This window comes from Rhinoderma darwinii (genome assembly GCF_050947455.1).
Source record: "Rhinoderma darwinii isolate aRhiDar2 chromosome 5 unlocalized genomic scaffold, aRhiDar2.hap1 SUPER_5_unloc_32, whole genome shotgun sequence".
Taxonomy (NCBI): Eukaryota; Metazoa; Chordata; class Amphibia; order Anura; family Rhinodermatidae; genus Rhinoderma; species Rhinoderma darwinii.
Genome location: NW_027461790.1, coordinates 375,624 through 389,194, shown reverse-complemented (window position 1 = coordinate 389,194; position 13,571 = coordinate 375,624). Strand labels below are relative to the sequence as shown.

The window sequence follows — 13,571 nt, the reverse complement described above, 5'->3', positions numbered from 1 at the left end:
GTGTGAAGGAACAAGGGGTGGCTGTGGGCATGCACTTGCTGCCGCTGCCAGTGTTTATCTGCATGGCAGCAGGGCATTTGGGCGTTGCCAGGAAGGCGTTTTTATGTAGATTCCTCCTCTTTCAGCACTGCATTGTGGTGCAAGCAAAAGAAGCAAATCCTGTCTGGCTTCCTCTCCGGCCTTTATTCACCTCCCGTGTAGCTGTGAGTGTGTGAGCCTGCAGGGCCCCATGGAATTGCCTAGAAGTAGGCTGAATCGCTGCAAGGGCTGAACAGCAGTATCGGGCAGGCTCGGGCAACGCGCGGCCCGTTCGGGTTATCGCTTCTCGGCCTTTTGGCTAAGATCAAGTGTAGTATCTGTTCTTATCAGTTTAATATCTGATACGTCCCCTATCTGGGGACCATATATTAAATGGATTTTTAGAACAGGGAGATGGAAATAGAGCTTGCTCTGTCCACTCCACGCATTGACCTGGTATTGCAGTATTTCCAGGACCGGTGCACCCTTTCCTTATGTGTTGACTAAAAGCAGATTCCAAAAGTGTTTTTTGTCTTTGCTATTGTTTCTGTCTTTCTGAAGGGATCTCCCCTTTTAATCCCATTATTTCAACACCTGTTGGACAATGCATGAGTGATAATGAGCTCATTGATTAAATGCAATTAATGAATAGATTGCCACCTCTTGTTGTGTGTCGTCTGTGTTTCTGTGTTTCCGGCATTTCACATTGGAACACCTCATTCACCTTCCTTGTCTTCTCTCCGCCCTCCCTTTTAGGTAAGTTAAAGAGCTGCACCTGAGCCAGCCACTGATTGATTGATTGATTGATTGATTGATTGATTGATTGATTGATGCAGCACAACAGTCAAATAGTGGAGTGGAGTAGGGGAACAGCAAACAGCCAATAAAGCAGCCCGCCCGCTCGCCTGCCCGCCACAATGGACCTACCTGTGTACACTAGATGGATGTGATGGAATGTACTGTCGTCCCTACATTTCAAGAAGAAGTAAGAATTGCAGTTGCAACAAAGCCTTGCTTGCCTACAAAGAGAGCAGCAATTTGGATTTGTTACTATGTTACCTAGAAGAATAACAAACTGTGCAAGGATGGAGGTTGTAGGAGCAAGGAGAAGTTGTCTGTAAAGTTGGTGGATGCCTATTTTCCATTTTGCAGTCCCTTGTCTCCCTCTTGTGGCCTCCTGGAGGCAACTAGCTGTGCAAAAAAAAGACAGCCTGGCAGCCGGCTGTTGCAGTGTTGCCCTCTCAGGCAACACTGAGTGACTGACTGAGCCTCACCGTCTTATATAAAGTTCAGACGGAACTTTGCACGTGTCATAGTGGAGCCCTCAGGATTCCAGAGCCAGCTTTCTGACATCATAATGGGGCCTCAGAGATAAAAGCCTGGGCCCAGGCAGTGTTGGTCAGTGCTGCTCAGCAGGCAGCACTGGACTGGACTGGATTACAGCTGATACAAGGTGTGAAGGAACAAGGGGTGGCTGTGGGCATGCACTTGCTGCCGCTGCCAGTGTTTATCTGCATGGCAGCAGGGCATTTGGGCGTTGCCAGGAAGGCGTTTTTATGTAGATTCCTCCTCTTTCAGCACTGCATTGTGGTGCAAGCAAAAGAAGCAAATCCTGTCTGGCTTCCTCTCCGGCCTTTATTCACCTCCCGTGTAGCTGTGAGTGTGTGAGCCTGCAGGGCCCCATGGAATTGCCTAGAAGTAGGCTGAATCGCTGCAAGGGCTGAACAGCAGTATCGGGCAGGCTCGGGCAACGCGCGGCCCGTTCGGGTTATCGCTTCTCGGCCTTTTGGCTAAGATCAAGTGTAGTATCTGTTCTTATCAGTTTAATATCTGATACGTCCCCTATCTGGGGACCATATATTAAATGGATTTTTAGAACAGGGAGATGGAAATAGAGCTTGCTCTGTCCACTCCACGCATTGACCTGGTATTGCAGTATTTCCAGGACCGGTGCACCCTTTCCTTATGTGTTGACTAAAAGCAGATTCCAAAAGTGTTTTTTGTCTTTGCTATTGTTTCTGTCTTTCTGAAGGGATCTCCCCTTTTAATCCCATTATTTCAACACCTGTTGGACAATGCATGAGTGATAATGAGCTCATTGATTAAATGCAATTAATGAATAGATTGCCACCTCTTGTTGTGTGTCGTCTGTGTTTCTGTGTTTCCGGCATTTCACATTGGAACACCTCATTCACCTTCCTTGTCTTCTCTCCGCCCTCCCTTTTAGGTAAGTTAAAGAGCTGCACCTGAGCCAGCCACTGATTGATTGATTGATTGATTGATTGATTGATTGATTGATTGATTGATTGATTGATTGATTGATTGATTGATGCAGCACAACAGTCAAATAGTGGAGTGGAGTAGGGGAACAGCAAACAGCCAATAAAGCAGCCCGCCCGCTCGCCTGCCCGCCACAATGGACCTACCTGTGTACACTAGATGGATGTGATGGAATGTACTGTCGTCCCTACATTTCAAGAAGAAGTAAGAATTGCAGTTGCAACAAAGCCTTGCTTGCCTACAAAGAGAGCAGCAATTTGGATTTGTTACTATGTTACCTAGAAGAATAACAAACTGTGCAAGGATGGAGGTTGTAGGAGCAAGGAGAAGTTGTCTGTAAAGTTGGTGGATGCCTATTTTCCATTTTGCAGTCCCTTGTCTCCCTCTTGTGGCCTCCTGGAGGCAACTAGCTGTGCAAAAAAAAGACAGCCTGGCGGCCGGCTGTTGCAGTGTTGCCCTCTCAGGCAACACTGAGTGACTGACTGAGCCTCACCGTCTTATATAAAGTTCAGACGGAACTTTGCACGTGTCATAGTGGAGCCCTCAGGATTCCAGAGCCAGCTTTCTGACATCATAATGGGGCCTCAGAGATAAAAGCCTGGGCCCAGGCAGTGTTGGTCAGTGCTGCTCAGCAGGCAGCACTGGACTGGACTGGATTACAGCTGATACAAGGTGTGAAGGAACAAGGGGTGGCTGTGGGCATGCACTTGCTGCCGCTGCCAGTGTTTATCTGCATGGCAGCAGGGCATTTGGGCGTTGCCAGGAAGGCGTTTTTATGTAGATTCCTCCTCTTTCAGCACTGCATTGTGGTGCAAGCAAAAGAAGCAAATCCTGTCTGGCTTCCTCTCCGGCCTTTATTCACCTCCCGTGTAGCTGTGAGTGTGTGAGCCTGCAGGGCCCCATGGAATTGCCTAGAAGTAGGCTGAATCGCTGCAAGGGCTGAACAGCAGTATCGGGCAGGCTCGGGCAACGCGCGGCCCGTTCGGGTTATCGCTTCTCGGCCTTTTGGCTAAGATCAAGTGTAGTATCTGTTCTTATCAGTTTAATATCTGATACGTCCCCTATCTGGGGACCATATATTAAATGGATTTTTAGAACAGGGAGATGGAAATAGAGCTTGCTCTGTCCACTCCACGCATTGACCTGGTATTGCAGTATTTCCAGGACCGGTGCACCCTTTCCTTATGTGTTGACTAAAAGCAGATTCCAAAAGTGTTTTTTGTCTTTGCTATTGTTTCTGTCTTTCTGAAGGGATCTCCCCTTTTAATCCCATTATTTCAACACCTGTTGGACAATGCATGAGTGATAATGAGCTCATTGATTAAATGCAATTAATGAATAGATTGCCACCTCTTGTTGTGTGTCGTCTGTGTTTCTGTGTTTCCGGCATTTCACATTGGAACACCTCATTCACCTTCCTTGTCTTCTCTCCGCCCTCCCTTTTAGGTAAGTTAAAGAGCTGCACCTGAGCCAGCCACTGATTGATTGATTGATTGATTGATTGATTGATTGATTGATTGATGCAGCACAACAGTCAAATAGTGGAGTGGAGTAGGGGAACAGCAAACAGCCAATAAAGCAGCCCGCCCGCTCGCCTGCCCGCCACAATGGACCTACCTGTGTACACTAGATGGATGTGATGGAATGTACTGTCGTCCCTACATTTCAAGAAGAAGTAAGAATTGCAGTTGCAACAAAGCCTTGCTTGCCTACAAAGAGAGCAGCAATTTGGATTTGTTACTATGTTACCTAGAAGAATAACAAACTGTGCAAGGATGGAGGTTGTAGGAGCAAGGAGAAGTTGTCTGTAAAGTTGGTGGATGCCTATTTTCCATTTTGCAGTCCCTTGTCTCCCTCTTGTGGCCTCCTGGAGGCAACTAGCTGTGCAAAAAAAAGACAGCCTGGCGGCCGGCTGTTGCAGTGTTGCCCTCTCAGGCAACACTGAGTGACTGACTGAGCCTCACCGTCTTATATAAAGTTCAGACGGAACTTTGCACGTGTCATAGTGGAGCCCTCAGGATTCCAGAGCCAGCTTTCTGACATCATAATGGGGCCTCAGAGATAAAAGCCTGGGCCCAGGCAGTGTTGGTCAGTGCTGCTCAGCAGGCAGCACTGGACTGGACTGGATTACAGCTGATACAAGGTGTGAAGGAACAAGGGGTGGCTGTGGGCATGCACTTGCTGCCGCTGCCAGTGTTTATCTGCATGGCAGCAGGGCATTTGGGCGTTGCCAGGAAGGCGTTTTTATGTAGATTCCTCCTCTTTCAGCACTGCATTGTGGTGCAAGCAAAAGAAGCAAATCCTGTCTGGCTTCCTCTCCGGCCTTTATTCACCTCCCGTGTAGCTGTGAGTGTGTGAGCCTGCAGGGCCCCATGGAATTGCCTAGAAGTAGGCTGAATCGCTGCAAGGGCTGAACAGCAGTATCGGGCAGGCTCGGGCAACGCGCGGCCCGTTCGGGTTATCGCTTCTCGGCCTTTTGGCTAAGATCAAGTGTAGTATCTGTTCTTATCAGTTTAATATCTGATACGTCCCCTATCTGGGGACCATATATTAAATGGATTTTTAGAACAGGGAGATGGAAATAGAGCTTGCTCTGTCCACTCCACGCATTGACCTGGTATTGCAGTATTTCCAGGACCGGTGCACCCTTTCCTTATGTGTTGACTAAAAGCAGATTCCAAAAGTGTTTTTTGTCTTTGCTATTGTTTCTGTCTTTCTGAAGGGATCTCCCCTTTTAATCCCATTATTTCAACACCTGTTGGACAATGCATGAGTGATAATGAGCTCATTGATTAAATGCAATTAATGAATAGATTGCCACCTCTTGTTGTGTGTCGTCTGTGTTTCTGTGTTTCCGGCATTTCACATTGGAACACCTCATTCACCTTCCTTGTCTTCTCTCCGCCCTCCCTTTTAGGTAAGTTAAAGAGCTGCACCTGAGCCAGCCACTGATTGATTGATTGATTGATTGATTGATTGATTGATTGATTGATTGATTGATTGATTGATTGATTGATTGATGCAGCACAACAGTCAAATAGTGGAGTGGAGTAGGGGAACAGCAAACAGCCAATAAAGCAGCCCGCCCGCTCGCCTGCCCGCCACAATGGACCTACCTGTGTACACTAGATGGATGTGATGGAATGTACTGTCGTCCCTACATTTCAAGAAGAAGTAAGAATTGCAGTTGCAACAAAGCCTTGCTTGCCTACAAAGAGAGCAGCAATTTGGATTTGTTACTATGTTACCTAGAAGAATAACAAACTGTGCAAGGATGGAGGTTGTAGGAGCAAGGAGAAGTTGTCTGTAAAGTTGGTGGATGCCTATTTTCCATTTTGCAGTCCCTTGTCTCCCTCTTGTGGCCTCCTGGAGGCAACTAGCTGTGCAAAAAAAAGACAGCCTGGCGGCCGGCTGTTGCAGCGTTGCCCTCTCAGGCAACACTGAGTGACTGACTGAGCCTCACCGTCTTATATAAAGTTCAGACGGAACTTTGCACGTGTCATAGTGGAGCCCTCAGGATTCCAGAGCCAGCTTTCTGACATCATAATGGGGCCTCAGAGATAAAAGCCTGGGCCCAGGCAGTGTTGGTCAGTGCTGCTCAGCAGGCAGCACTGGACTGGACTGGATTACAGCTGATACAAGGTGTGAAGGAACAAGGGGTGGCTGTGGGCATGCACTTGCTGCCGCTGCCAGTGTTTATCTGCATGGCAGCAGGGCATTTGGGCGTTGCCAGGAAGGCGTTTTTATGTAGATTCCTCCTCTTTCAGCACTGCATTGTGGTGCAAGCAAAAGAAGCAAATCCTGTCTGGCTTCCTCTCCGGCCTTTATTCACCTCCCGTGTAGCTGTGAGTGTGTGAGCCTGCAGGGCCCCATGGAATTGCCTAGAAGTAGGCTGAATCGCTGCAAGGGCTGAACAGCAGTATCGGGCAGGCTCGGGCAACGCGCGGCCCGTTCGGGTTATCGCTTCTCGGCCTTTTGGCTAAGATCAAGTGTAGTATCTGTTCTTATCAGTTTAATATCTGATACGTCCCCTATCTGGGGACCATATATTAAATGGATTTTTAGAACAGGGAGATGGAAATAGAGCTTGCTCTGTCCACTCCACGCATTGACCTGGTATTGCAGTATTTCCAGGACCGGTGCACCCTTTCCTTATGTGTTGACTAAAAGCAGATTCCAAAAGTGTTTTTTGTCTTTGCTATTGTTTCTGTCTTTCTGAAGGGATCTCCCCTTTTAATCCCATTATTTCAACACCTGTTGGACAATGCATGAGTGATAATGAGCTCATTGATTAAATGCAATTAATGAATAGATTGCCACCTCTTGTTGTGTGTCGTCTGTGTTTCTGTGTTTCCGGCATTTCACATTGGAACACCTCATTCACCTTCCTTGTCTTCTCTCCGCCCTCCCTTTTAGGTAAGTTAAAGAGCTGCACCTGAGCCAGCCACTGATTGATTGATTGATTGATTGATTGATTGATTGATTGATTGATTGATTGATGCAGCACAACAGTCAAATAGTGGAGTGGAGTAGGGGAACAGCAAACAGCCAATAAAGCAGCCCGCCCGCTCGCCTGCCCGCCACAATGGACCTACCTGTGTACACTAGATGGATGTGATGGAATGTACTGTCGTCCCTACATTTCAAGAAGAAGTAAGAATTGCAGTTGCAACAAAGCCTTGCTTGCCTACAAAGAGAGCAGCAATTTGGATTTGTTACTATGTTACCTAGAAGAATAACAAACTGTGCAAGGATGGAGGTTGTAGGAGCAAGGAGAAGTTGTCTGTAAAGTTGGTGGATGCCTATTTTCCATTTTGCAGTCCCTTGTCTCCCTCTTGTGGCCTCCTGGAGGCAACTAGCTGTGCAAAAAAAAGACAGCCTGGCGGCCGGCTGTTGCAGTGTTGCCCTCTCAGGCAACACTGAGTGACTGACTGAGCCTCACCGTCTTATATAAAGTTCAGACGGAACTTTGCACGTGTCATAGTGGAGCCCTCAGGATTCCAGAGCCAGCTTTCTGACATCATAATGGGGCCTCAGAGATAAAAGCCTGGGCCCAGGCAGTGTTGGTCAGTGCTGCTCAGCAGGCAGCACTGGACTGGACTGGATTACAGCTGATACAAGGTGTGAAGGAACAAGGGGTGGCTGTGGGCATGCACTTGCTGCCGCTGCCAGTGTTTATCTGCATGGCAGCAGGGCATTTGGGCGTTGCCAGGAAGGCGTTTTTATGTAGATTCCTCCTCTTTCAGCACTGCATTGTGGTGCAAGCAAAAGAAGCAAATCCTGTCTGGCTTCCTCTCCGGCCTTTATTCACCTCCCGTGTAGCTGTGAGTGTGTGAGCCTGCAGGGCCCCATGGAATTGCCTAGAAGTAGGCTGAATCGCTGCAAGGGCTGAACAGCAGTATCGGGCAGGCTCGGGCAACGCGCGGCCCGTTCGGGTTATCGCTTCTCGGCCTTTTGGCTAAGATCAAGTGTAGTATCTGTTCTTATCAGTTTAATATCTGATACGTCCCCTATCTGGGGACCATATATTAAATGGATTTTTAGAACAGGGAGATGGAAATAGAGCTTGCTCTGTCCACTCCACGCATTGACCTGGTATTGCAGTATTTCCAGGACCGGTGCACCCTTTCCTTATGTGTTGACTAAAAGCAGATTCCAAAAGTGTTTTTTGTCTTTGCTATTGTTTCTGTCTTTCTGAAGGGATCTCCCCTTTTAATCCCATTATTTCAACACCTGTTGGACAATGCATGAGTGATAATGAGCTCATTGATTAAATGCAATTAATGAATAGATTGCCACCTCTTGTTGTGTGTCGTCTGTGTTTCTGTGTTTCCGGCATTTCACATTGGAACACCTCATTCACCTTCCTTGTCTTCTCTCCGCCCTCCCTTTTAGGTAAGTTAAAGAGCTGCACCTGAGCCAGCCACTGATTGATTGATTGATTGATTGATTGATTGATTGATTGATTGATTGATTGATTGATTGATTGATGCAGCACAACAGTCAAATAGTGGAGTGGAGTAGGGGAACAGCAAACAGCCAATAAAGCAGCCCGCCCGCTCGCCTGCCCGCCACAATGGACCTACCTGTGTACACTAGATGGATGTGATGGAATGTACTGTCGTCCCTACATTTCAAGAAGAAGTAAGAATTGCAGTTGCAACAAAGCCTTGCTTGCCTACAAAGAGAGCAGCAATTTGGATTTGTTACTATGTTACCTAGAAGAATAACAAACTGTGCAAGGATGGAGGTTGTAGGAGCAAGGAGAAGTTGTCTGTAAAGTTGGTGGATGCCTATTTTCCATTTTGCAGTCCCTTGTCTCCCTCTTGTGGCCTCCTGGAGGCAACTAGCTGTGCAAAAAAAAGACAGCCTGGCGGCCGGCTGTTGCAGCGTTGCCCTCTCAGGCAACACTGAGTGACTGACTGAGCCTCACCATCTTATATAAAGTTCAGACGGAACTTTGCACGTGTCATAGTGGAGCCCTCAGGATTCCAGAGCCAGCTTTCTGACATCATAATGGGGCCTCAGAGATAAAAGCCTGGGCCCAGGCAGTGTTGGTCAGTGCTGCTCAGCAGGCAGCACTGGACTGGACTGGATTACAGCTGATACAAGGTGTGAAGGAACAAGGGGTGGCTGTGGGCATGCACTTGCTGCCGCTGCCAGTGTTTATCTGCATGGCAGCAGGGCATTTGGGCGTTGCCAGGAAGGCGTTTTTATGTAGATTCCTCCTCTTTCAGCACTGCATTGTGGTGCAAGCAAAAGAAGCAAATCCTGTCTGGCTTCCTCTCCGGCCTTTATTCACCTCCCGTGTAGCTGTGAGTGTGTGAGCCTGCAGGGCCCCATGGAATTGCCTAGAAGTAGGCTGAATCGCTGCAAGGGCTGAACAGCAGTATCGGGCAGGCTCGGGCAACGCGCGGCCCGTTCGGGTTATCGCTTCTCGGCCTTTTGGCTAAGATCAAGTGTAGTATCTGTTCTTATCAGTTTAATATCTGATACGTCCCCTATCTGGGGACCATATATTAAATGGATTTTTAGAACAGGGAGATGGAAATAGAGCTTGCTCTGTCCACTCCACGCATTGACCTGGTATTGCAGTATTTCCAGGACCGGTGCACCCTTTCCTTATGTGTTGACTAAAAGCAGATTCCAAAAGTGTTTTTTGTCTTTGCTATTGTTTCTGTCTTTCTGAAGGGATCTCCCCTTTTAATCCCATTATTTCAACACCTGTTGGACAATGCATGAGTGATAATGAGCTCATTGATTAAATGCAATTAATGAATAGATTGCCACCTCTTGTTGTGTGTCGTCTGTGTTTCTGTGTTTCCGGCATTTCACATTGGAACACCTCATTCACCTTCCTTGTCTTCTCTCCGCCCTCCCTTTTAGGTAAGTTAAAGAGCTGCACCTGAGCCAGCCACTGATTGATTGATTGATTGATTGATTGATTGATTGATTGATTGATGCAGCACAACAGTCAAATAGTGGAGTGGAGTAGGGGAACAGCAAACAGCCAATAAAGCAGCCCGCCCGCTCGCCTGCCCGCCACAATGGACCTACCTGTGTACACTAGATGGATGTGATGGAATGTACTGTCGTCCCTACATTTCAAGAAGAAGTAAGAATTGCAGTTGCAACAAAGCCTTGCTTGCCTACAAAGAGAGCAGCAATTTGGATTTGTTACTATGTTACCTAGAAGAATAACAAACTGTGCAAGGATGGAGGTTGTAGGAGCAAGGAGAAGTTGTCTGTAAAGTTGGTGGATGCCTATTTTCCATTTTGCAGTCCCTTGTCTCCCTCTTGTGGCCTCCTGGAGGCAACTAGCTGTGCAAAAAAAAGACAGCCTGGCGGCCGGCTGTTGCAGCGTTGCCCTCTCAGGCAACACTGAGTGACTGACTGAGCCTCACCGTCTTATATAAAGTTCAGACGGAACTTTGCACGTGTCATAGTGGAGCCCTCAGGATTCCAGAGCCAGCTTTCTGACATCATAATGGGGCCTCAGAGATAAAAGCCTGGGCCCAGGCAGTGTTGGTCAGTGCTGCTCAGCAGGCAGCACTGGACTGGACTGGATTACAGCTGATACAAGGTGTGAAGGAACAAGGGGTGGCTGTGGGCATGCACTTGCTGCCGCTGCCAGTGTTTATCTGCATGGCAGCAGGGCATTTGGGCGTTGCCAGGAAGGCGTTTTTATGTAGATTCCTCCTCTTTCAGCACTGCATTGTGGTGCAAGCAAAAGAAGCAAATCCTGTCTGGCTTCCTCTCCGGCCTTTATTCACCTCCCGTGTAGCTGTGAGTGTGTGAGCCTGCAGGGCCCCATGGAATTGCCTAGAAGTAGGCTGAATCGCTGCAAGGGCTGAACAGCAGTATCGGGCAGGCTCGGGCAACGCGCGGCCCGTTCGGGTTATCGCTTCTCGGCCTTTTGGCTAAGATCAAGTGTAGTATCTGTTCTTATCAGTTTAATATCTGATACGTCCCCTATCTGGGGACCATATATTAAATGGATTTTTAGAACAGGGAGATGGAAATAGAGCTTGCTCTGTCCACTCCACGCATTGACCTGGTATTGCAGTATTTCCAGGACCGGTGCACCCTTTCCTTATGTGTTGACTAAAAGCAGATTCCAAAAGTGTTTTTTGTCTTTGCTATTGTTTCTGTCTTTCTGAAGGGATCTCCCCTTTTAATCCCATTATTTCAACACCTGTTGGACAATGCATGAGTGATAATGAGCTCATTGATTAAATGCAATTAATGAATAGATTGCCACCTCTTGTTGTGTGTCGTCTGTGTTTCTGTGTTTCCGGCATTTCACATTGGAACACCTCATTCACCTTCCTTGTCTTCTCTCCGCCCTCCCTTTTAGGTAAGTTAAAGAGCTGCACCTGAGCCAGCCACTGATTGATTGATTGATTGATTGATTGATTGATTGATTGATTGATTGATGCAGCACAACAGTCAAATAGTGGAGTGGAGTAGGGGAACAGCAAACAGCCAATAAAGCAGCCCGCCCGCTCGCCTGCCCGCCACAATGGACCTACCTGTGTACACTAGATGGATGTGATGGAATGTACTGTCGTCCCTACATTTCAAGAAGAAGTAAGAATTGCAGTTGCAACAAAGCCTTGCTTGCCTACAAAGAGAGCAGCAATTTGGATTTGTTACTATGTTACCTAGAAGAATAACAAACTGTGCAAGGATGGAGGTTGTAGGAGCAAGGAGAAGTTGTCTGTAAAGTTGGTGGATGCCTATTCTCCATTTTGCAGTCCCTTGTCTCCCTCTTGTGGCCTCCTGGAGGCAACTAGCTGTGCAAAAAAAAGACAGCCTGGCGGCCGGCTGTTGCAGTGTTGCCCTCTCAGGCAACACTGAGTGACTGACTGAGCCTCACCGTCTTATATAAAGTTCAGACGGAACTTTGCACGTGTCATAGTGGAGCCCTCAGGATTCCAGAGCCAGCTTTCTGACATCATAATGGGGCCTCAGAGATAAAAGCCTGGGCCCAGGCAGTGTTGGTCAGTGCTGCTCAGCAGGCAGCACTGGACTGGACTGGATTACAGCTGATACAAGGTGTGAAGGAACAAGGGGTGGCTGTGGGCATGCACTTGCTGCCGCTGCCAGTGTTTATCTGCATGGCAGCAGGGCATTTGGGCGTTGCCAGGAAGGCGTTTTTATGTAGATTCCTCCTCTTTCAGCACTGCATTGTGGTGCAAGCAAAAGAAGCAAATCCTGTCTGGCTTCCTCTCCGGCCTTTATTCACCTCCCGTGTAGCTGTGAGTGTGTGAGCCTGCAGGGCCCCATGGAATTGCCTAGAAGTAGGCTGAATCGCTGCAAGGGCTGAACAGCAGTATCGGGCAGGCTCGGGCAACGCGCGGCCCGTTCGGGTTATCGCTTCTCGGCCTTTTGGCTAAGATCAAGTGTAGTATCTGTTCTTATCAGTTTAATATCTGATACGTCCCCTATCTGGGGACCATATATTAAATGGATTTTTAGAACAGGGAGATGGAAATAGAGCTTGCTCTGTCCACTCCACGCATTGACCTGGTATTGCAGTATTTCCAGGACCGGTGCACCCTTTCCTTATGTGTTGACTAAAAGCAGATTACAAAAGTGTTTTTTGTCTTTGCTATTGTTTCTGTCTTTCTGAAGGGATCTCCCCTTTTAATCCCATTATTTCAACACCTGTTGGACAATGCATGAGTGATAATGAGCTCATTGATTAAATGCAATTAATGAATAGATTGCCACCTCTTGTTGTGTGTCGTCTGTGTTTCTGTGTTTCCGGCATTTCACATTGGAACACCTCATTCACCTTCCTTGTCTTCTCTCCGCCCTCCCTTTTAGGTAAGTTAAAGAGCTGCACCTGAGCCAGCCACTGATTGATTGATTGATTGATTGATTGATTGATTGATTGATTGATTGATTGATGCAGCACAACAGTCAAATAGTGGAGTGGAGTAGGGGAACAGCAAACAGCCAATAAAGCAGCCCGCCCGCTCGCCTGCCCGCCACAATGGACCTACCTGTGTACACTAGATGGATGTGATGGAATGTACTGTCGTCCCTACATTTCAAGAAGAAGTAAGAATTGCAGTTGCAACAAAGCCTTGCTTGCCTACAAAGAGAGCAGCAATTTGGATTTGTTACTATGTTACCTAGAAGAATAACAAACTGTGCAAGGATGGAGGTTGTAGGAGCAAGGAGAAGTTGTCTGTAAAGTTGGTGGATGCCTATTTTCCATTTTGCAGTCCCTTGTCTCCCTCTTGTGGCCTCCTGGAGGCAACTAGCTGTGCAAAAAAAAGACAGCCTGGCGGCCGGCTGTTGCAGTGTTGCCCTCTCAGGCAACACTGAGTGACTGACTGAGCCTCACCGTCTTATATAAAGTTCAGACGGAACTTTGCACGTGTCATAGTGGAGCCCTCAGGATTCCAGAGCCAGCTTTCTGACATCATAATGGGGCCTCAGAGATAAAAGCCTGGGCCCAGGCAGTGTTGGTCAGTGCTGCTCAGCAGGCAGCACTGGACTGGACTGGATTACAGCTGATACAAGGTGTGAAGGAACAAGGGGTGGCTGTGGGCATGCACTTGCTGCCGCTGCCAGTGTTTATCTGCATGGCAGCAGGGCATTTGGGCGTTGCCAGGAAGGCGTTTTTATGTAGATTCCTCCTCTTTCAGCACTGCATTGTGGTGCAAGCAAAAGAAGCAAATCCTGTCTGGCTTCCTCTCCGGCCTTTATTCACCTCCCGTGTAGCTGTGAGTGTGTGAGCCTGCAGGGCCCCATGGAAT

The 13,571-nt window shown here is 47.9% G+C and overlaps 9 non-coding genes across 9 annotated transcripts; all 9 read left to right on the top strand.

Annotated features, from left to right (window-relative positions):
* Positions 1 to 317: 317 nt before the first annotated feature.
* On the top strand, positions 318 to 508 carry LOC142689976 (U2 spliceosomal RNA). The gene has a single exon (XR_012858797.1). It is a non-coding gene; the product is annotated as a U2 spliceosomal RNA (small nuclear RNA).
* A 1,280-nt stretch (positions 509 to 1,788) lies between these two features.
* Positions 1,789 to 1,979, top strand: LOC142689974 (U2 spliceosomal RNA). The gene has a single exon (XR_012858796.1). It is a non-coding gene; the product is annotated as a U2 spliceosomal RNA (small nuclear RNA).
* A 1,308-nt stretch (positions 1,980 to 3,287) lies between these two features.
* LOC142689973 (U2 spliceosomal RNA) lies at positions 3,288 to 3,478 on the top strand. The gene has a single exon (XR_012858795.1). It is a non-coding gene; the product is annotated as a U2 spliceosomal RNA (small nuclear RNA).
* A 1,280-nt stretch (positions 3,479 to 4,758) lies between these two features.
* LOC142689972 (U2 spliceosomal RNA) lies at positions 4,759 to 4,949 on the top strand. Its single transcript, XR_012858794.1, has one exon. It is a non-coding gene; the product is annotated as a U2 spliceosomal RNA (small nuclear RNA).
* Positions 4,950 to 6,257: 1,308 nt separating this feature from the next.
* On the top strand, positions 6,258 to 6,448 carry LOC142689971 (U2 spliceosomal RNA). Its single transcript, XR_012858793.1, has one exon. It is a non-coding gene; the product is annotated as a U2 spliceosomal RNA (small nuclear RNA).
* Positions 6,449 to 7,736: 1,288 nt separating this feature from the next.
* On the top strand, positions 7,737 to 7,927 carry LOC142689970 (U2 spliceosomal RNA). Its single transcript, XR_012858792.1, has one exon. It is a non-coding gene; the product is annotated as a U2 spliceosomal RNA (small nuclear RNA).
* Positions 7,928 to 9,227: 1,300 nt separating this feature from the next.
* Positions 9,228 to 9,418, top strand: LOC142689969 (U2 spliceosomal RNA). The gene has a single exon (XR_012858791.1). It is a non-coding gene; the product is annotated as a U2 spliceosomal RNA (small nuclear RNA).
* Positions 9,419 to 10,698: 1,280 nt separating this feature from the next.
* LOC142689967 (U2 spliceosomal RNA) lies at positions 10,699 to 10,889 on the top strand. Its single transcript, XR_012858789.1, has one exon. It is a non-coding gene; the product is annotated as a U2 spliceosomal RNA (small nuclear RNA).
* A 1,284-nt stretch (positions 10,890 to 12,173) lies between these two features.
* On the top strand, positions 12,174 to 12,364 carry LOC142689966 (U2 spliceosomal RNA). The gene has a single exon (XR_012858788.1). It is a non-coding gene; the product is annotated as a U2 spliceosomal RNA (small nuclear RNA).
* Positions 12,365 to 13,571: the final 1,207 nt, after the last annotated feature.